Source organism: Bufo bufo, chromosome 2, assembly GCF_905171765.1.
Source record: "Bufo bufo chromosome 2, aBufBuf1.1, whole genome shotgun sequence".
NCBI classification, from domain to species: domain Eukaryota; kingdom Metazoa; phylum Chordata; class Amphibia; order Anura; family Bufonidae; genus Bufo; species Bufo bufo.
In genome coordinates this window covers 303,165,208-303,186,265 of record NC_053390.1, presented here as the reverse complement: position 1 = coordinate 303,186,265, position 21,058 = coordinate 303,165,208, and the positions used below count along the sequence as shown (strand labels likewise).

General features: G+C 44.1%; 1 long non-coding RNA gene across 1 annotated transcript in view; it reads left to right on the top strand.

Annotated features, from left to right (window-relative positions):
• LOC120989016 overlaps nucleotides 1-11,609 on the top strand; it is a 17,613-nt gene extending 6,004 nt beyond the window's left edge. Inside the window, exon 3 of the long non-coding RNA XR_005776217.1 lies at nucleotides 11,478-11,609. This is a non-coding gene — a long non-coding RNA (uncharacterized LOC120989016). The remainder of the gene's footprint in view (nucleotides 1-11,477) is intronic.
• Nucleotides 11,610-21,058: the final 9,449 nt, after the last annotated feature.

Sequence of the window (21,058 nt, the reverse complement as noted above, 5' to 3'; positions counted from 1 at the left end):
GTGCCATATCACTAAAATATCATTAGCTCAAAGCAGACATAGTGATGTCAGGAAATGTTATCTCAATTCAGGGCCAAATGAGAAACCTCATACTCTGTTCAATCCATTCGGTTCAAGGGTCTGGAGCATGTGTATCCAAGCCTCGCGGCGCTGTAATATTTGTTTAATATTTCCTCCTCTCCTCGGATATTCAATCCATTCTATTATATGATATTTTAGCTGGGAGATGCTACAGCCATGTGTATCAAAATGGTGAGGGAGTGGGAGCAACAGATTTTTGGTACGTATTGTTGATTTATGTTTTCCTATGCTGTCTCTTGCATGCTGTATGGTTTCACCCACATACAAAAGACCACAGGGGTAGTATCCACAGGGGATTCAGAGGTGTAGTATCCCTTTATTTTATAAGCTTGACCTGTGTGGGGTTGATAAAACGTATCGCTCCTGATTATATTACAACATTGCATGCAACCTAAGCACAGGAATGTGCCATTTCTTCTTGATGCTATGTAAGTTTGTCGTGGTAGTTTTGTGGTACTGCCTATATCGGCATGTACCAACCTATCACGCAAACTTGGAGATTTTCTGTTACAAATTAACGGAGGGTTAGTAAACTCCTCTATTCCTGAGTAGGACATCTGTAGAATAGACCAATGTCTCTTCACTACATTTTCAATGCTTTTTTTACAATATGTTCAGGATGCCCTCTGTCGGAATTTATTCTGCATTTCTTTCAATCTTGTGTCACACATCTTTTGATTTGATACAATACCGTGTACTCTCTAGAGTTGGGATTTAGTTCTAACTCTTTTTGTAGACTCAGCATGTCCGCTATCATAATGTAGGAGGCTATTCCTATCCGTGGGTTTACGGTATAGGTCAGTCTCCAATGTACCTGTTAAATAATATGTGATATAATATTAATTGGTATTTAATATAAAGTATGTATTACACTATACAGTGACACCATTTATAGTAATACACTTGGCAATGGGAGGTCTGTATGAGAACGTCAAGAACTATATTTGAAGTCTACCATATATGACAATGTATAAGCTCATACATTAGTAAAGACACGCCTGTATTTATAGTATAAATGACTGACAGAGACAGACAAGGGGTGGTCCTCTGATACTCACTCTTAAGTCTGTTGGGGGTTATTGGTTGCTGGAGAAGATGAAGGGAAGACACATGGAGCTTGAGAAGAGGATTCCAGACCTTCATCAATGATACTTCAAGGATTACCAACATTCACTCATGGACAATAGATTAAGCCTTTTCCTAACTTATTACTGTAAGTAATCAACTGTTATGAAGACTAAAAATAAATCACATTATTAATTTTTTATATAACTCTTGTTGAATCCTGGTGATGAGTTCTCCAGTTGTTCTTTACTCCAAATAAGCATACACTAGATTTGGAGAGGATTAACAAATCAGGTTGATACATTTTTAATACATAAATATTTTATATTTGAAGACATATTACAGTACGATCCTCTTTTTTGATGACGAATGTGTCAAGATAGCTGATTTTATCACCATCAGAAAATCACCTGTATCCAACAAAAATGATTTAGTTAGTGCTTTTTCTAGTACCATTGAAAGAATGGTAAGGATAGAATTAGTAGATGCCACAATTGGGCATCCAGGGGGATTGACTAAGGTCTTATGAATTTTTGGCAATGTATAAAACAATGGAGTCACTGGAGAATAATTAATTAAGTACTGTGCCATCTTTTTGTCAATCACCCCTGTACATATCGAGTCACCACATCTTCAATTTTTCTCCTAATCTGTGGAGCAGGGTTACCATCAAGTTCCTTATATGCATCCACATAATTTAATTGGTGATAAATCTCTTGGGTATACATTACACAGTCCATGACAACAATCAACCCACCTTTTTACCCATTCCACAAAAGTTTCAACTGGATGATACTGTTTCGGTGGCATGAATGTACAGTCGCGGCCAAAAGTTTTGAGAATTACATAAATATTGGAAATTGGAAAAGTTGCTGCTTAAGTTTTTATAATAGCAATTTGCATATACTCCAGAATGTTATGAAGAGTGATCAGATGAATTGTATAGTCCTTCTTTGCCATGAAAATTACTTAATCCCAAAAAAAACTTTTCCACTGCATGTCATTGCTGTCATTTATAAGGACCTGCGAGATCATTTCAGTAATCGTCTTGTTAACTCAGGTGAGAATGTTGACGAGCACAAGGCTGAGATAATTATGTCAGGCTGATTGGGTTAAAATGGCAGACTTGACATGTTAAAAAGGAGGGTGTTGCTTGAAATCATTGTTCTTCCATTGTTAACCATGGTGACCTGCAAAGAAACGCGTGCAGCCATCATTGCGTTGCATTAAAATGGCTTCACAGGCAAGGATATTGTGGCTACTAAGATTGCACCTCAATCAACAATTTATAGGAATCATCAAGAACTTCAAGAAAGAGGTTCAATTCTTGTTAAGAAGGCTTCAGGGCATCCAAGAAAAGCCAGCAAGTGCCAGGATCGTCTCTTAAAGAGGATTCAGCTGCGGGATCGGAGTGCCACCAGTGCAGAGCTTGCTCAGGAATGGCAGCAGGCAGGTTGAGCGCATCTGCACGCACAGTGAGGCGAAGACCTTTTGGAAGATGGCCTGGTGTCAAGAAGGGCAGCAAAGAAGCCACTTCTCTCCAAAAAAAACATCAGGGACAGATTGATCTTCTGCAGAGAAGTATGGTGAATGGACTGCTGAGGACTGGAGCAAAGTCATATTCTCCGATGAAGCCTCTTTTCCGATTGTTTGAGGCATCTGGAAAAAGGCTTGTCCGGAGAAGAAAAGGTGAGCGCTGCCATCAGTCCTGTGTCATGCCAACAGTAAAGCATCCTGAGACCATTCATGTGTGGGGTTTCTTCTCATCCAAAGGAGTGGGCTCACTCACAATTTTGCCCAAAAACACAGCCATGAATAAAGAATGGTACCAAAACACCCTCCAACAGCAACTTCTTCCAACAATCCAACAACAGTTTGCTGAAGAACAATGCATTTTCCAGCACGATGGAGCACCGTGCCATAAGGCAAAAGTGATAACTAAGTAGCTCGGGGACCAAAACGTTGACATTTTGGGGTCCATGGCCTGGAAACTCCCAGATCTTAATCCATTGAGAACTTGTGGTCAATCCTCAAGAGGCGGGTGGACAAACAAAAACCCACAAATCTGAGAAACTCCAAGAAGTGATTATGAAATAATGGGTTGCCTATCAGTCAGGAATTGGCCCAGAAGTTGATTGAGAGCATGCTCGGTCGAATTGCAGAGGTCCTGAAAAGAAGGGCCAACACTTGCAAATACTGACTCTTTGCATAATTGTCATGTAATTGTCGATAAAAGACTTTGAAACGTATGAAGTGCGTGTAATTATATTTCACTACATCACAGAAACAACTGAAACAAAGATCTAAGAGCAGTTTAGCAGAAACTTTGTGAAAACTAATATTTGTGTCATTCTCAAAACTTTTGGCCACGACTGTACTAGTTATGTCTAAAACCGCCAACTCCTCTAGTTTCAACATAATTACCCCTGTGGGATCTTATCTCGGCTCTGTCGTTTGTGTCCTTTTCCCTTACAACAAAATGTGTTTTTAATCTCACGTTCCGGAAGAATCTTTCCATATCAATGTCTAATTGGAAGAAATCAAACTGGGATATAGGGCTGAACGGACAAGCCTTTTTCAAGTAAGTTCATTTGTTGGGGTGTAAGACTTGTAGAAGAAATATTAGCAACCAGAGATTTATTGTCTATACCTGAGATCTCATTGTCATCGATGTCTGTGGTATAGAGTATTTTCACCGATGATGGCGGCCTGCCCTTCTTTAGATAGGTCTCCACTCTCTCTTTTAATGAGGTAAATTCCTCAGGTTGCATACACTCCTTTAGTTGTTCGATATTATCTGCTTTTTCTTTTGCTGCAATCACAGATTTTTGTACATGAAATAAACAGTTGTATAACAAGATTAGGAAAGCACAGTGTAGAGTACTTGGACAAAAATACATAAGATGGCATTTAGGTTAGACCATTAAAGATAGCAGCAGGGTGTAGGAATAGTAACACCACTGTGGGGTGTTACAGCATCACTTTTGGTCAGTTATGGGGCCAAAACTGACCAAATAATTTAAGTGTGAACTCAGCCTTACAGGTCAATATTAGCGTCAGGTATGAAGAACCATGCAGTGGCCCAAGATCCTACTATAGCGTGAAAGAGTGCACTCCTTTTACACTGTCAGCTGATTCCACATATATTTCTACAGAACCTGTTCTGTTAAATGATGATACAAGTTGAGCCCCCCAACAGAGTGGAGTCAGTCAGCATTTGGTCAGTAATTCATCAGTATTGCTAAAGACAAAAAAAAAAAAACAGGAGTGGATCCAAAACAGAGATGACACGTGAATGGAATATTTGCATGTCTTCTGTGTCTTGTACCCACTCCTGCTGTTGGCTACCAAATCATGAGCATTTCCTGATGCAAAATAGGGACCATGTGATACAGGCCTTGTGGCTGCTCCAAAGACAGAATCCGATCAGAAGAAGGATAAATAATGGTGATGTCATCAAGGCCAAAAAGGTAAAATGGCGGTGCCCATCATAGAGTTGAGAGGGTGGGAACAGCGTGAGAAGTCCACAGAGTAACCCAGTGATAGAGTGGTGAGTTGGCAGCAGCATGAGGAGACCACAGAGTGGCCCAGTGACAGAGTGTTAAAGTGGCAGCAGCATGATACTACAGAGTGGCTCAGTGACAGATTGTTGAGGTGGCAGCAACATGAAGAGACTAAAGAGTGGTGAGGTGGCAGCAGCATGAGGAGACCACAGAGTGTTGAGTTGGCAGCAGCATGAGGAGACCACAGGGTGGCCCAGTGACAGCGTGTTGAGGTTGCAACAGCATGAGAAGACCACAGTGTGATGAGGTGGAAGTAGCATGAGGAGACTACAAAGTGGTGAGGTGGCAGCAGCATGAGGAAACCACAGAGTGGTGAGGTGGCAGCAGGATGAGAGACCACAGTGTGGGGAAGTGGCAGCAGCATGAGGAGACCACAGAGTGGGGAGGTGGGGGGCAAAGGCCGAGCCAGTACCAGCACAAGATGTTGGGTGGCAGTAGATTAACCTGGCAGCAAGAGTATGGCATCAGGCAGGTGGCAGCATCAGAATAGTAGCTGAAGCAGGTAGCCAGAAAAAAAACTGGTCTCTTTAAAAAAAAGTTTAGGTGTGGCATCATGGATAATATAGTCTGATGCATGAGGCACTGGTGTGTGGAAATCCTGGCTGATCCATGCCTGATTCATCTTCACAAAGGTCAGTTTCTCCACATTTTGGGTGGAAAGGCGAGTTCTCCTTGGGGTAACTATAGCTCCTGCCACACTTAACACCCGCTCTGATGCCACACTACTAGCTGGGAAGTAAAGATTGTCCATGGCAAACTCGGCCTGTTGTGACCACAAATCAAGTTTGGCTGCCCAGTAGTCCAGGAGATCTTCGATGTGGGGTGTCAGGGTGCAGTCCAAGTATGCCACCACCTGCTGGTTAAGGTCCTGCTCCATGTCTAGCTGCTGCTGGTGAGTACAGGGTGGGCCATTTATATGGATACACCTTAATAAAATGGGAATGGTTGGTGATATTAACTTCCTGTTTGTGGCACATTAGTATATGTAAGGGGGGGGAACTTTTCAAGATGGGTGGTGACCATGGTGGCCATTTTGAAGTCGGCCATTTTGAATCCAACTTTTGTTTTTTCAATAGGAAGAGGGTCATGTGACACATCAAACTTATTGGGAATTTCACAAGAAAAACAATGGTGTGCTTGGTTTTAACATAACTTTATTCTTCCATGAGTTATTTACAAGTTTCTGACCACTTATAAAATGTGTTCAATGTGCTGCCCATTGTGTTGGATTGTCAATGCAACCCTCTTCTCCCACTCTTCACACACTGATAGCAACACCGCAGGAGAAATGCTAGCACAGGCTTTCAGTATCCGTAGTTTCAGGTGCTGCACATCTCGTATCTTCACAGCATAGACGATTGCCTTCAGATGATACGAGATGTGCAGCATTTATTTAGACTAATTGTCTTCCTTTATAATCCCTCCCATACTGCCTCACTTTGCGGTTTATACTACCTCCTGGATGAGGTGTTCACTGCTGGAGGCTGCTTCTGCTGTTTGTACAGATAAGTCTTTTACTTTATTGTGTTTCCTTGCTGGCTTGATTCTAGGCGACCCTGACTCCGCCCGTTTTAAGTGCAGGGAGCCGGTGGTCGTGTCCCCTCACTATTATAGGGTTTTCAGGTGTCACACAGTATTAGGTACGCGGGCATGCAATCGTCTACCATACAGACCCTTGCATGTGCATAGCAGTCAGAGAGAGCTCTTAGGGTTTTATAGGGCTCACCTATAAGATCCTTAGTTTGGGATCAAGCCAGTCGCTCGTTTATTTATATGCTCCAGCTATCTGCTAACTTCATCCGTGACACCCTTGTACTGGTGTAAAATTGAGAGATTAGCTAACATATCCTGCTTGGAGGACATATCTGAGCTCGAGCACCGCGCCAAGGTTTCTCAAGTAGCTCGGGACCTAACGCTAACACCTACCTGGGCCATATGGGCAATACCAGGAGCCAGTGGGCAAATTGCAGGAGCGCAAGTTCCGACTCACAGTCAATCTCCCAGTAACTTCCAGCATGAGACCATGCATACAGTGGGAGGAGGGAGAGAGCTCTGAGCCCCACCCAAGACTGGCTGATATAGCCCAGACCTCACATGTGCACCAGAATGCTGCCTGTGGATGGGAATAAAGGCGCATTTTTGTTTTTGTTATACTGCCTTTTTCTCAAAGAAATGATGGCTTGGGACTCTCCACCTTCGCTCGGCACAAGCCATCAGTTCTCTGAAAGGTGCAGAGTCTACCACTTGGAAAGGGAGGGACTGCAGTACCAGCAACTTGTGCAGTGTCCCACTACCTACGTGGGTACTGCAAAGTTGCAGTGTTATGCTTTGTATGCTTTATATAACCTGTTTTATGCTGCAATGCATCTTTATGCATAATCCCTGCCTACAGATGTGTTAGATTGCATTACACTGAGCCTACCACTAGGGGGAGACAACACATCCCATATATATAGCTCAGCTCAGGCCTAGTTAGTCAGTCTCCAGGGACTTCAGTTTAGTCCAGTTCAGTCTAGAGTGTGTGCTCAGTCTGGAGTCTTCAGCCCTGAGCTGAAGTGGTCCACATACTCAGAAGGATATTAATTCAGAAAGTACTAGAGAAACAGACACCCAAAGGGTCACGGCCATCGCTATACATGCCTTAGGACCTTTGGAGTTAAAAGTGAAGGATTTACCAGCCTCCGGCAGCCTCACTAACCTGCACTGGGATAACAGTGACCAGCGTAGAAGTCCTCTACCAGTAAGCTTAAAACATATATCATTAATGAGAGACAGACATCACACCTGTAAGCAGTGGACCTCTTGCAGCTTTACCTCTGTCCATCTTAAAGAGACTGTATTTCATATCTGGATGTACTAGAGACTGTTTAATATTTGGAAGTTACTGTTACCAGGAGCAACGTTCAGTAAAAGTTATAAGTTGGATTGCACCATCCTTGTCTCAGTCTCCAATTCCTCAGTTAACACCACAGTAAATGGTTGTACCACCATAAAAGGTACAGGCGTCATGACTACAAGGGACCTTGCCATAGTCACATTAAAACAGACCATCAAGGACACCTCAAACTACCATCTGGCCTGTGTCCCTTACACCAGAGTGTGCCCCAGAGAATTCCTGTGCTGTTGAATGAGTGCACTGCTGTCTTTTTTCAATTGCTTCGTGATCAATTGCTGACGAAATGACTGATGGGGAGTAGAAGGAGCAGGAGCATCAGGACCAGTAGATGATGGGAAGGAAAGACTGCTCCTTTCGGCTGAGGTGGTGGAGAATTGACTGCAGGAAAAGGGGTGCAGGCAACTAGGTGACGTAGCAGTTGCTGTGGCAGGCAGGACCACTACATCAAAGCCACGGTTATCCCAGGCCACTCTATGGTGATGCTGCATGTGTTGATGCAGGGCCGTGGTGGCAATATTCGCACCCTGGCCATGTTTCACCTTCTGCCCACAGATTCGGCAAATGGCCATGTTCACCTCCTCCAGCGACTTGATGATAAACTGCCACACCGCCGAGTATGGCATTTCCCCCCACCAACACTCTGCGCTTACTGCTTTGGTACCTCTGCCTCCGTGAATTCATGCACCGCTACTTTCCGGGTAGGTAGGCTCCTGAGAAGCGGGGAATCTACCCCAGGCACATTTGGCTCCCAATCTCGCACTGCTGCCACCCTGCTGGCTCAGCCGCTGCCTCACGCGCAAGCTGCCACTCTCTCTTCCTGATGATGATGAAGCCCCTTCTTCACCCGGCTCCCAAGTGCGATCGGCTACATCATCATCCACTACTGTCTGCACGTCACTGATGTCCCTCTCAGCGGTCTCAGGGCCAGGAGCCTGACCGCTTGCAATACTAGCTCCCATGCGACTCTCATCATCACTACTTGCCCGCCTACCGGAGGAAGCGGCGGATCTCTCCTCCAGATCTTGGCTGGGAAGTAGCTGCTGACTGTCCTCTAGAAGCTCACCCTCGCTGAAAACTGGCGCCGAGCTGACAGCATAAAATACTTCTCGAGCTGAGGGAACTGAAAATGACAGAGGAAGGTTCAGGACAGGTGGGGGCACAGAGCAGAGCCTGCTCCCGGGCCATGTCAACTAAGCGTCGTGTCAGAGGAACCCACCAACTCTTGGCTGGGGGTATCTGATGTCACTCGCAACGAAGTAGAAGACAGAGTCAATAATTGGTTGCTGGTCAAGATATGACCGCTAGATGACACTGGGAGTTCAGGCCTGTCGCTGCGACTCCTGCTGCCACCCCCCTTCTTCTGCTGCTACTTCTGCCTGAGCCAGAAACATTTTGCCCACTGCCTTTTCTCTTTGAAGGGCCTGTCACTTGTCTGTCTGACATATTGTAAAATAAAAGAATAAAATGAAATTAAATAAACCCCCAAAATGGCTGTATCACAAGCTAAATCCACCTTTAGAACGGCTAATAAGACGCACTTGTATTTCCTATAAATAAACCCTAAAAATGGCTGTATAACAATGTAAGTTCACCGCAGAACGGCTAATAAGACGCACTTGTATTTCCTTTAAATAAACCCTAAAAATGGCTGTATAACAATGTAAGTTCACCGCAGAACGGCTAATAAGACGTACTTGTATTTCCTATAAATAAACCCTAAAAATGGCTGTATAACAATGTAAGTTCACCTCAGAACGGCTAATAAGACGTACTTGTATTTCCTATAAATAAACCCTAAAAATGGCTGTATAACAATGTAAGTTCACCGCAGAACGGCTAATAAGACGTACTTGTATTTCCTATAAATAAACCCCAAAAATGGCTATATAACAAGGTAAATTCACCGCAGAACGGCTGATGACATAACTTAGATTCCCTATTAATACACCCCAAAACTGGCTGTATCACAGAGAACTTTCACCCCAATAACAAGCAAGGTTTGCAGGAATTACTGAGCTATCATATAGTGCAATTCGGATCCCCAATTAGTGCAGCAAGGTGTAACAGTAATCGCTCCTTTACAGTCCCCTATTGGTCCCTGCTCTCTCCCTATAGTGTGCATAATGCCTCCCTATCCTTTTCCTACACTTTGAATGATCTTTCCCCGGACTTCTAAATAATTTTTTTTGGTTGAATATTGAGTATTTCCTAACATTGTCCCTAGTGCCTGTTACGTCTCTCCCTGCACTAAGTACACTGGCAGAAACCCAAGATGGCTGAGGATATTTATAGGACTGTGACATCACAGGGGCTGGCTGCTGATTGGCTGCATGCATGGCATTGTGGGTGATCCCTCTTTCCCAGAGTTCTTAGCTCCATGTTCTAACATGTGCAGCAGCCATTTTACCACGAAGCGTGAGGAAATTCCACTTCGGTGCGAATCAAATTTTTTCCAGAAATTTGGATCAAATTCCACTTCGTCAACTTCGATTCGCTCATCTCTAATTAAGACATTCTGTGAGTATGTCTCACAGGCAGGATTTCGTTCTCCAGGAGCATAAAGAACATTGCATTCCCACACCCCCCACACACATTGACTTCAATCAGACCACACTTTTCTATTGATAAATATAAAAAATATCAGTGTGTCAGCAGACCACCCAACTTTTGCATGGTCCAAGAGGGGCACTTGCAACTATTTTGTGAATGATCCAATCAATGAAATGGGTCATTGTTGCAGCCAGTGATTGAGCGGCATTCACAGCTATTTTAAGATAGCAGCAAAAAGTGAGGTGCAACGGACACCTGATGCTGTCAGACCTGTAGTGTCTGGAGATGGGTGAGATGAGTGTAAGTTAACCTACAAATCATATAATTATAGATATTTTAAAATGCTAATTTCACCAAATAATAAAGTTGAGGTCTAATATACAAGATGTATAGATTATTAATATACAAGATATACAGTTTATTAAGGAGGAGCCATTTATTATATTTAGTATTGCACATTTATTTCCCGGGTCAAAAGAGGGATATTTAAAGGAGTTGTCCCATGAAATATATTCTACTGTTTTTAAACCAGCACCTGATTCTGAATTATTTTGTAATTACATGTAATTAAAAATTGAACATAGCATAGAGTTAATCGATAAAATGGATCTGTATAGCGCCACCTGCTTTTTTTTTTTTTTCTTCTTTGTCTAGCTCACTGAGCTCCTGAGCTGTGATAGGGAGAGCATGGACACGCCCCCTTAGCTGCAGCAGAATAGACACTCCCCTCGATCTTTCAGCTTGATATAAATCTAGCAGAGCAATGAATGGGGAGATCTCTGGATCCATGTGAAGTACAGGGCTGGTTCTAGCTCTGTTAGAAAGAGATTGTCATGTACTATATGATGTCTGGTTTTCATGTTTTACCTTAGTAATGGGATAACCCTTTAGGAGCAAAGAGTGCCAAAGGGACTTGGGTCAAAAGGAGAGACACTTGCTAGGCGTGGTGTCAGTACTGCAGAATGTCAGTATTTGTGTCAGTAGTGCAGCCGGCCAGTCTTTGTCTCAGTACAGTATATCAGTTTTTGTATCAGTGTGTCAGTAAAGGAACAATGTCAGATAGAGGTGTGGGCCTAGGGAAGATACCTTGGTGTGGACTTTGCTTGTAAGTATGGACCTTAAGATAAAATGCTTGAACTTATGTAACAGAACAATACAGGGCAGAAGTAGAAGCTGCATTGATGTGGTTATTGTGACACAACTGGATGGATGACACTGTTATTTCACTTCACTGTAATTATAGAATATGTGCTGCCACCTAGTGAATTAATGAGGAAAGTGTCTGAAAGTTTATGTAGTACGTGGACAACCTTTTCTATCAGTGTGTATCTAGCACAGTAATAGACGGCAGTGTCCTCAGTCTTCACATTGTCCATTTGTAGATTTACCATGTTATTACTGTTATCTCTGGAGAATGTGAATCGTCCCTTAACAGAATCATCATAGCTTGTGCTACCACCAGGGCTAATATATCCCACCCACTGTAATCCTCTGCCAGGAGTCTGTCTAACCCAGTGCATGGTATAGCTGCTGAAGGTGAATCCAGACCCTTTACATGAGAGTTTATGGGAATTCCCAGGCTTTATCACCACTGGGTCTGATGACTGGACAAGTTGTTCTTGAGACTGGACACCTGGAAATACAGAGAATAAGGTCACATCCATATAATCATCTCCTCATAGCGCTAGTAATATCTTTCTTCTAATGTACTAGTAATGTCACCTGACAAGCAGGCCAGTGATAGAAAGAGGAGCAGGAAAGTCTTCATGGCTGCTGGGTGACTTCTAGGAGGTGATGTGTGATCCATCAGCACTGGCTTATTATGTAGGAGATGTCACACAACAGGAGGTGACGTCACTTAATTTCCATATTGTGTGACATATATACAATGCTGCCTCTATTATATACAGTATGTGTATGATGCTGTAGATGGGACTGGAATGGATACTATGGTTAATTTCTCACCGTTTTCAGTTTCCAAAATCATTTTTATAAAGACATGACCATCCGTTTTATGTCATGTCCAGTGTGATATAAATGTGGTGTATTTTATTTCCCATTCAACCTGTTTTGGTGCCCCAGTATGCTGTAGCTGCACCAATATCTCAGAAACTACAGCAAAAATACCTATATTGCCCTGTGTTGTTTGTATAGTTCAGTTGTGATTGACATTGAAAGACATTGCCAGACCAATACTTGGACATTGAGGACCAGGACTAAAAGAAATGATCAGTGTAAAAAACAAACCTCTTGGTCTCTATACACAACTTTTAATATTCACAAATATAAAAACCCAACAATAATGCATATAAGGTACAAAAACACAATTGACGGACCCATTCAAATTGCAGTCCTCAATGCGCGGAACGACCGGGCAACGGCCATGTGTATGAGGTCTAAGACACTTTCCAGACTGTCTTATATTTAGACCATTTCTCCGCCTAAACCAGGTGCAGAAATTGGTAACTGAGACAGGTCTGCCAGCCCATCCCTTCCCCACCCACACAACGCCCATTTTTTAGACCTGGCATGTGCGGATTGCTGCGCCCAATCACCTTTACACCACAATCTGTGCCAGAAATACACCTAATGTAGGCGTATTTATGGTTAGTAAATGACCCACATATATGTTATAGGTAGTTTATCAGCCCATGAGTTAAAGGGGTTATCCAACAGTACAAATACCCCCCACAATGCCTGGGCCCCTCCTATAGATGATACTTACACGGTTCCCGGGACCTGCGTCCCTCCGGATCCCTGTACGTCCACTGCTGCATCTCCCCGGCGTGCAGATCAAAACACGGATGATGCTAGGGAGGCTGGTAACCGCCGCGGATGTTTTGATCACTGCAACAGGGAGATGCAGGGGTGGTCATGCGGGGATCCAGAAGGACACAGGTGCCAGAGAACGGGTAAGTATCATCTATAGGAGGGGCCTGGACATTGTGTGGGGGTATGTGTAATGTACGGGGACTGTAATGCCCGTCACTACAAAGGGTCACTTGGTGTGCTGTCGTCCCCCCTTACTTATGGGGAAGTTGGTATATGTCATCTTTATAAAATGTCATGTAATGTAATGCTATGTATTTCCCTGTTACTGTGAAACTTGCAAGTACAGGCCTGCTAGGGGTGTCATTCCAGCTTCTAGTCACTAGAGGGAGCTAGGGAGCCCTAGTTTATATAAGGCCCAGACAGGGAAAGGAAAGGCAGTTGAGTCTAGAGTCTAGTCTAAGTGAGTCTTAAGTGGGAGTCTGAAGTTGGAGACTAGACAATGTCAGAGACAAGTCCAGGCCTGAAGCCTGCGGTCCAGGAGAGGGTTTTACAATCCCTGTAACCGGGTTCCAGATTCAAGGAGAAGGTTCCCCTCCTGAATTCCCATATGCCGAAACAGGAATACCTCAGTTAAAGAACTAGAGGAAGCTGAGAGAGAGACAGAGGCAAAGCGCAGAAAAGCAAGAGGTACTCAAGATAACAGAGGAGGTACTTTATAAAGAGAAAACCAAGGATATACGCCAGAGTTAAGGTATTGGGCCTTGGAGAAGATTTTCTATGTCCCAGGATCAGTCAGAAATAGAGTGCAAGCTCCTGTACTGCAAGTCCTGTGTTTCACACTCTGAAGTCACCTTGCTTAATCTGTATTGCCTGCATCGACCGTATTGAAAAATCAACTGTATGCAAAGGAACTGTGCTTCCGTTAATGTCTCTATATGGAAACTACTAAAGTTGGAGTTTTGTTTTAACATCACGTGGTTCCTCAGTTATTCCTGCTATCAGCAAACGGCGTGCCACCGTTTAATTGGCACTGGCGTCACAAACATTTTCTACCATCACCTGCCCTTGCAGAGAGTCAGCCGTCTCAGGTTAGTGTCTATTGCACTACAACACCCAGGAACACTATTACACACAACTTGAGTACGCTGCACCTTCTCTTTTGGCCTCACGAACAGGATACGCACGCTTTCTAGTGCAAGAAGCGTGAACTTTGTGCCTTATACAGTTGCCCTGTGACCAAAGTGACAAATTGCCTGTTTATTGAAAGTGGACTTTGTGGACTGAAAAACATACCCAAAGTGTACCTAAAACCTCTAAAAAGCGCTGTGCAGTGTTGCGCTATTAAAAGGAAGAAAATCGCCACATCGGAGTGTGGTTTTGTGGACTTTTCATCATCCTGCTTGCTGTCAGTGAATAGACAGCGTTTCTTGCTAAAGATGGCCGCTGAGCTTGCTGAATTTACTGCTGCGTCATCTTCATCCCGAAAAGGCGGGAAAAATTGGCGCCTTTTTGAGGAAATAGCGGGAAGGAGTTCAAGGTCAGGCGCCACTGCTTATCTGGACATTTGCATGTCTGCCAGCATGGACACCGCCTTCCATATACTGGAATACCTGGGGGGCGGCCTCCCAGTGCAATGGGAGGAGATGGCTGATTTAATTGACGCGACCCTATCGCTCTCCAGAGAAGGATCGAGCATGTTGGAAAGTGAACAGAGCGTTGCTGCAACGTCCGCACCGGAGATTTCAAAAATGAGTGATATTGGTGTAGAGCCAGAGGAGGCTCCACCGGCCTACTCTCCGGGACCGGAGAAACCCGCCTGCCGCCCACGGGAGAAAGAACCAGAGCATTATTACAGCTCATGGAAAGACTTCTTTCAGCCCTCCTTCCAGTGGTCGTCACTTATGGCAGAGATCCAGGGGGCCGCTATAAAGCGGAATACAAAGACCAAGATCTATTATGAAGAGTTGACCAAGACAATCCATGAACGACACCCCAACACCCAACCCCGCCTGGAAAGGAGAAAGGGAGTGGTGGTGTCCTTTGACAAAACCCGTGGCTACGGGTTCATACAAGATTACCTGACTGGCAGAGACCTATATGTTAATAGAAGGTCTGTCAAGAGAGACTACCTCCCTTCCTATCAGCACAGCCTCCGCGAGGGAGAGGAAGTGGAGTTCACCCCTGCCGAGAGCCTGAGAGGCCCTTATGCCACTGCCGTGACCCGTCCCAAGCGAGGACCTGAGGACTGGGAGGCAGAAGAAGAAGACTACTCTGGCTGCGAGCGGGAACCGGAACGCTCTCCAGAGCCGGCCCATCACGCCTTCCAGGAGCGGAGCTCCTTCATTGGGCCTAACGTCTTCTGGCAGCACACCGTGTTGGAAAAATGGGTGAGCCCCTATCCTTCCCCCGAGCTGCCTCGTCGGGAGAAGACCAAACAAGAGATGGAAAGTTTAAAAGGACTTCGCAATACCTTTGAGAGCATCCGGAGGGGTCGGAGACTCGATTCACCACCAGAACCTGCAGAGGCCGAGTCCGAGCCATCGTTGACTGTACCTGCGCCGGCGGCGCCAGCAGATGACGGCGACTCTGACACAGAGAGCATCGGTGAGCAGATTGTCCGGCTGGAGGAGAAGTTGCGGGAGCTGCGCAAGATCGCGACCGCCAGGATCCAGACGCCGCCGAAGAAGGACGAGGTAAGGGTGCCTGTCACCACCCGTAGACCACCTTCTGCTGCCACCGCTCCATCAGTGCCCCAAAGAAGACCCCCTGTTGCTGTGAATTGCTGCACAGAGCCCACCGGACCGCTTGCGGCGGCGGTATCAACTCCACTTCATCCCACAATTATCATGCCGGGACCGGTACGGTCCACCCAAGGGTTTACCCCTAGGCCCATGGGGCCAATACCTATTAGGGGCCCCTTTACCTTGCAGCTGCCCCCTAACACCGTTATGTGGGCACATCCTCCTGTAGAGGACTACTACAGGCCGTACTTGCCAGCAGAGCCGGGTAATGATGACATACCCCAGTGAATCAGCCTGCTAGGCCTTTGATTTATTTCACCAAAAAAATGATGTTATTAACCCTTCCAGGACAGGAGTCCTATGTTTCCTGGTCGTTTGTTGCTGCTGCCAGTTTATCCACGGCTCAGTGGTAGGTGTTGACCACTGAAGTATTAAAGTCAACAAAGCCACGTTTGTTTCCAGGACCTCCTGCCTGCTTTTGCTATCCCACGCCAAGTTGTGCCTGTTCCTTTGTTGCACCTTTTACCCTTTACCCCCCTTTTCAGGTTGATCAGGGGTATTACAGCACTTGTCTTTGCTGTCATTTTATTGTGCAACTTTATACTAAGGAACCGTGCCCGGAGACAGACTCAAAAGAACCTGAGCCTCTGAGATTCTTACTCTTTTTTAAAGGAAATGTGCCCAGAGATGGACTCCACCGCATGAGAGCCTCTATGATTTAATAGGAAAATAACCTGGGTACGGACTCATGTTTGTTCTTTGAGCCTCCAAGAACTTTTATACTGTTTTATCTATTGTGCTGTTTTATTATGGACTTATTCATTGTCATGGACTATCCTGGTTATAATGTTACGCTGTGCCAGGTCAGCGCCCCAGTTCCATTCACTATCCTGAGAGAAGAGAACGACGCCCCTTGTCATCACCCTTCACCTTTGCCAATTGGACCTGATGTGAATGTAAATGCAGATGAATTACATGTATGTATGCCTGCATGTCTCTATTTTCTGTTTCAGGTAGAGATTCCAGTTGGGCGAGCCCTGATGGAGTACGAGGTCGTACTCAGCTTAAAGCAGTGGGGTATGTAGTGTACGGGGACTGTAATGCCCGTCACTACAAAGGGTCACTTGGTGTGCTGTCGTCCCCCCTTACTTATGGGGAAGTTGGTATATGTCATCTTTATAAAATGTCATGTAATGTAATGCTATGTATTTCCCTGTTACTGTGAAACTTGCAAGTACAGGCCTGCTAGGGGTGTCATTCCAGCTTCTAGTCACTAGAGGGAGCTAGGGAGCCCTAGTTTATATAAGGCCCAGACAGGGAAAGGAAAGGCAGTTGAGTCTAGAGTCTAGTCTAAGTGAGTCTTAAGTGGGAGTCTGAAGTTGGAGACTAGACAATGTCAGAGACAAGTCCAGGCCTGAAGCCTGCGGTCCAGGAGAGGGTTTTACAATCCCTGTAACCGGGTTCCAGATTCAAGGAGAAGGTTCCCCTCCTGAATTCCCATATGCCGAAACAGGAATACCTCAGTTAAAGAACTAGAGGAAGCTGAGAGAGAGACAGAGGCAAAGCGCAGAAAAGCAAGAGGTACTCAAGATAACAGAGGAGGTACTTTATAAAGAGAAAACCAAGGATATACGCCAGAGTTAAGGTATTGGGCCTTGGAGAAGATTTTCTATGTCCCAGGATCAGTCAGAAATAGAGTGCAAGCTCCTGTACTGCAAGTCCTGTGTTTCACACTCTGAAGTCACCTTGCTTAATCTGTATTGCCTGCATCGACCGTATTGAAAAATCAACTGTATGCAAAGGAACTGTGCTTCCGTTAATGTCTCTATATGGAAACTACTAAAGTTGGAGTTTTGTTTTAACATCACGTGGTTCCTCAGTTATTCCTGCTATCAGCAAACGGCGTGCCACCGTTTAATTGGCACTGGCGTCACAAACATTTTCTACCATCACCTGCCCTTGCAGAGAGTCAGCCGTCTCAGGTTAGTGTCTATTGCACTACAACACCCAGGAACACTATTACACACAACTTGAGTACGCTGCATATGTGTACTATTGGATAACTAATTTGGTCACTAAGGGGCCTTAGGCTAAGCGCTGCACGGGTCCCGATCCGCATGTAAAGTGCTGACAGAGGGGTGCCGGTGTGTGTGAAGGCTGGCTGGGGTCTCGTGTAGGCCCCAGACCAGCCTTGAGTAATTTTCTGCAGCCTGACATTAAAATTCAATGGACTATAGGGAAAATAAATTGCATTTTAAAATCAATCAAAAAGCTCTCTGTTAAAATCCCCTTGTGGAATTATTAAGTGGTAAAAAAAAGTAAAAATAAAACACATTTATTTAATAAAGAAATCACCCCCCCAAAAAAAATGTTTCCATTGAAAATACGCTTTTCTTTAGTTGCCGCCAAAATAACATAATAACAAGCGATCAAAAAGCGCCATTTACTTCAAAATGATACCAATGAAAACTACAAGTCGTCCCACAAAAATCAAGCCCTCACACAACTCCATAGAAATAATAAAAAAAAAGTTATGGTTATTGGGAAGCGGCAATGCAAAAACATTTTTTTCTTTTTTTAAAAAAAAAAGGGGTTTTATTGCAAAAAAGTAGTGAAACATAAAAAAAACTATATGTATTTGGTATCAATGTAATCATACTGACCCAGAGAATAAGGATATTATGTTTTTTATACCAAAAAATGAACGCTGTAAAATCTATAACGTAAAAACGCAGTGGCAGTATTGCTGTTTTTCCCATCTCACTCCCAGAAAGAGTTAATAAAAGTTAATCAGAAAGTTATGTGTTCCCCAAAATGGCGCCATTAAAAACGACAACTTGTCCTGAAAAAAAAAAAAGCCCTCATAAAGCTATACAGACTGAAATATAAAAGTTATAGCTCTTGGAACGCGACAATGAAAAAAGAAAGAAAAACGCTTGGTCAGTAAGGCCCAAAACAGGCTGGTCACTAAGGGGTTAAATATAGCTGATTGTAAAATGGTCCAACAATCTGTATTGTACAGTACTAATAACTCTGCTTCTTTATTTATAGTAATGATGTTCAGCTATAGTGTATGAATGGGTTGCAGCCATGTAGCAGCTGTTTGACATGCCATTCTTGACAGAAGTTCATGGACACAGGGAACAAGTCGTGTTAAACTTGGTAAACCTAGTAACATGGACATAAGGCCTCTTGCACACGACCGTATGTATTTTGCGGTCCGTATTTCACGGATCCGTTATTCTGTTTTTTGTATCCATAGTGTTTCCGTTTCCATTCCATATTTTCGCAAAGAAATGTCCTTATGGTTTCCGTATGCAATCCTTTTTTTGCGGAAACAGGAACTTTGTAATCATTTTTGGACACATCCCCTTTTTCACTCCCCTTATATAACTTGGTCATGTGATTGTTGGTAATCCATTTTATGCAGCTTGTTGCAGCATTGAGAGCTTAGTTGGAATCCTGTGTTTGGCAGACATTGGTTTCTGGCTACTGTTATCTATTGTATCATGGCTGATGATCCGGAGGAACGGGTTCTCTTGTGCTGGCTGCTTTCTCGGCAACAGGAACAGCAGCCAATTATGCTGAATGTGGAACCGAGGAGGAGGAGGCAGTGGGTTCACCCAATTGTCTCTCAGCGGAGCAGGAAGGGCCACTTCCTAAAGCTATACATGGATCTGCAACAGCATCCTGAGAAATTTCATGGGTTTTGTCGTATGTCTGTGAACAGCTTTGACATGTTAGCGTCTCTGCGCCCCCTGGCCTCACCTACCAGGACACAAATATGAGGCGCTGCATTGCTCCTGATGAAGGGCTCATCGTGTCGTTGAGGTATGTATATTTTACATTATTTTATATTTGTAGAATGTGCAAACTCTTAACTCTTCCTATTTTTGCTATTTGTAATACGTGTGATAGTGTAGCTACAATGTGATAATGTGCATATGTAGATTTTGTGATATTTTTTTGGTGTGAAAGTATTTATGTGTTGATTTTATTTATTTTTTGTGGTTTTCCAAATTTTTGGCAACTGGGAATTAACTTTCATCTCTGCATTTTGATTTCCTGCTGGGAGTCTCAACGATTTCTCGGATAGTTCGTCAAACCTGTGATTTGATTTGGCAGCGACTCCGGGAAGCGGTGATGCCAGAGCCCAAGGCGGAGGATTGGATCCGAATTGCTGAGGGTTTTTATGTCGATGCGCAGTTTTCAAATTGCAATGGGGCACTGAATGGCAAACACATACGTGTTAAGAAGCCTTCTCACTCTGGGTCCCAGTTCTACAATTATAAGCAATATTTTTCTGTAGTGCTTTTGGCCTTGGCTGACAGTACTTAGAAGTTTATAATTGTGGATATTGGGGCCTATGGGAGCACTGCAGATGCGTGCATTTTCAGTTCTTCTAGAATGTGTGAGAGACTTCAAGCCAACCAACTAGCCCTCCCAGAGCCCACAAAACTGCCTGGTTCTGCAAGACCACCAGCTCCATTTGTAATTGTGGCTGATGAAGGGTTTGCTTTGGCATCACATGTCATGCGCCCCTTCCCCAGACACAACCTGGATGACAGCACACGTATCTTCAACTATCGACTGAGTAGAGCTCGTTGCTATGTTGAGTGTGTGTTTGGAATACTCACACAAAAGTGGAGACTATTACTGTCTTCCTTACAGATGGCACCGGAGAATGCCACCCAGGTTATCCAAGCATGTGTGATCCTGCTTAACTTCGTCAGGATTCATGATGCTCCTTCAGAATGTGATTTATTAGAAACTGGTACATCTTCTTCATGGAGGATTGGACCAGACCTTTCAGGGCTTGCAGCTCGGCCCTCTATGAACAATATTTTTCAAGTCCTGAGGGTGCATTGCCGTGGCAGATGGACGTAGTTCATGGCAGACTATGAAGTGACCTGGACTCTGGCCATCATAGTTTTTGTTGTTTTCTAGTGAGTTTTGTTATTTTAGTGGGGGGTGGGGGGGGGGGGTTATATGTAGATAGTGTAGGGACTCACAAGACAAAGAGGACCCTTGACGTGGGCTTGTGGTCTGGGGTTAAACTGGAGACAAAATGTAAAAAATTATGTCTGTGTTAATTCATGTTCATTTTTGAAATGTGCATGAGTATTTTTTTTGTCTACAAAAACCCTCTAATACCTCTTTATAATTATATGTTTATGACCTATTTAATGTTTGATGATGTGCCCACCTGTTTAGATCGTTTAAACAACATATTTTCTTTCTAAAGGCATGCAGAACACTTCAAGACGCTGTCCAAGGTCCCGGTTTTGTAGGTTATCCCAGCACTTTAGAACATTTGGAAAATCCTTTGGTATATGTATGGTTGTCTTAAAGCATATGCACAGCCCTAGTTGTAATTAATAAAATTAAGT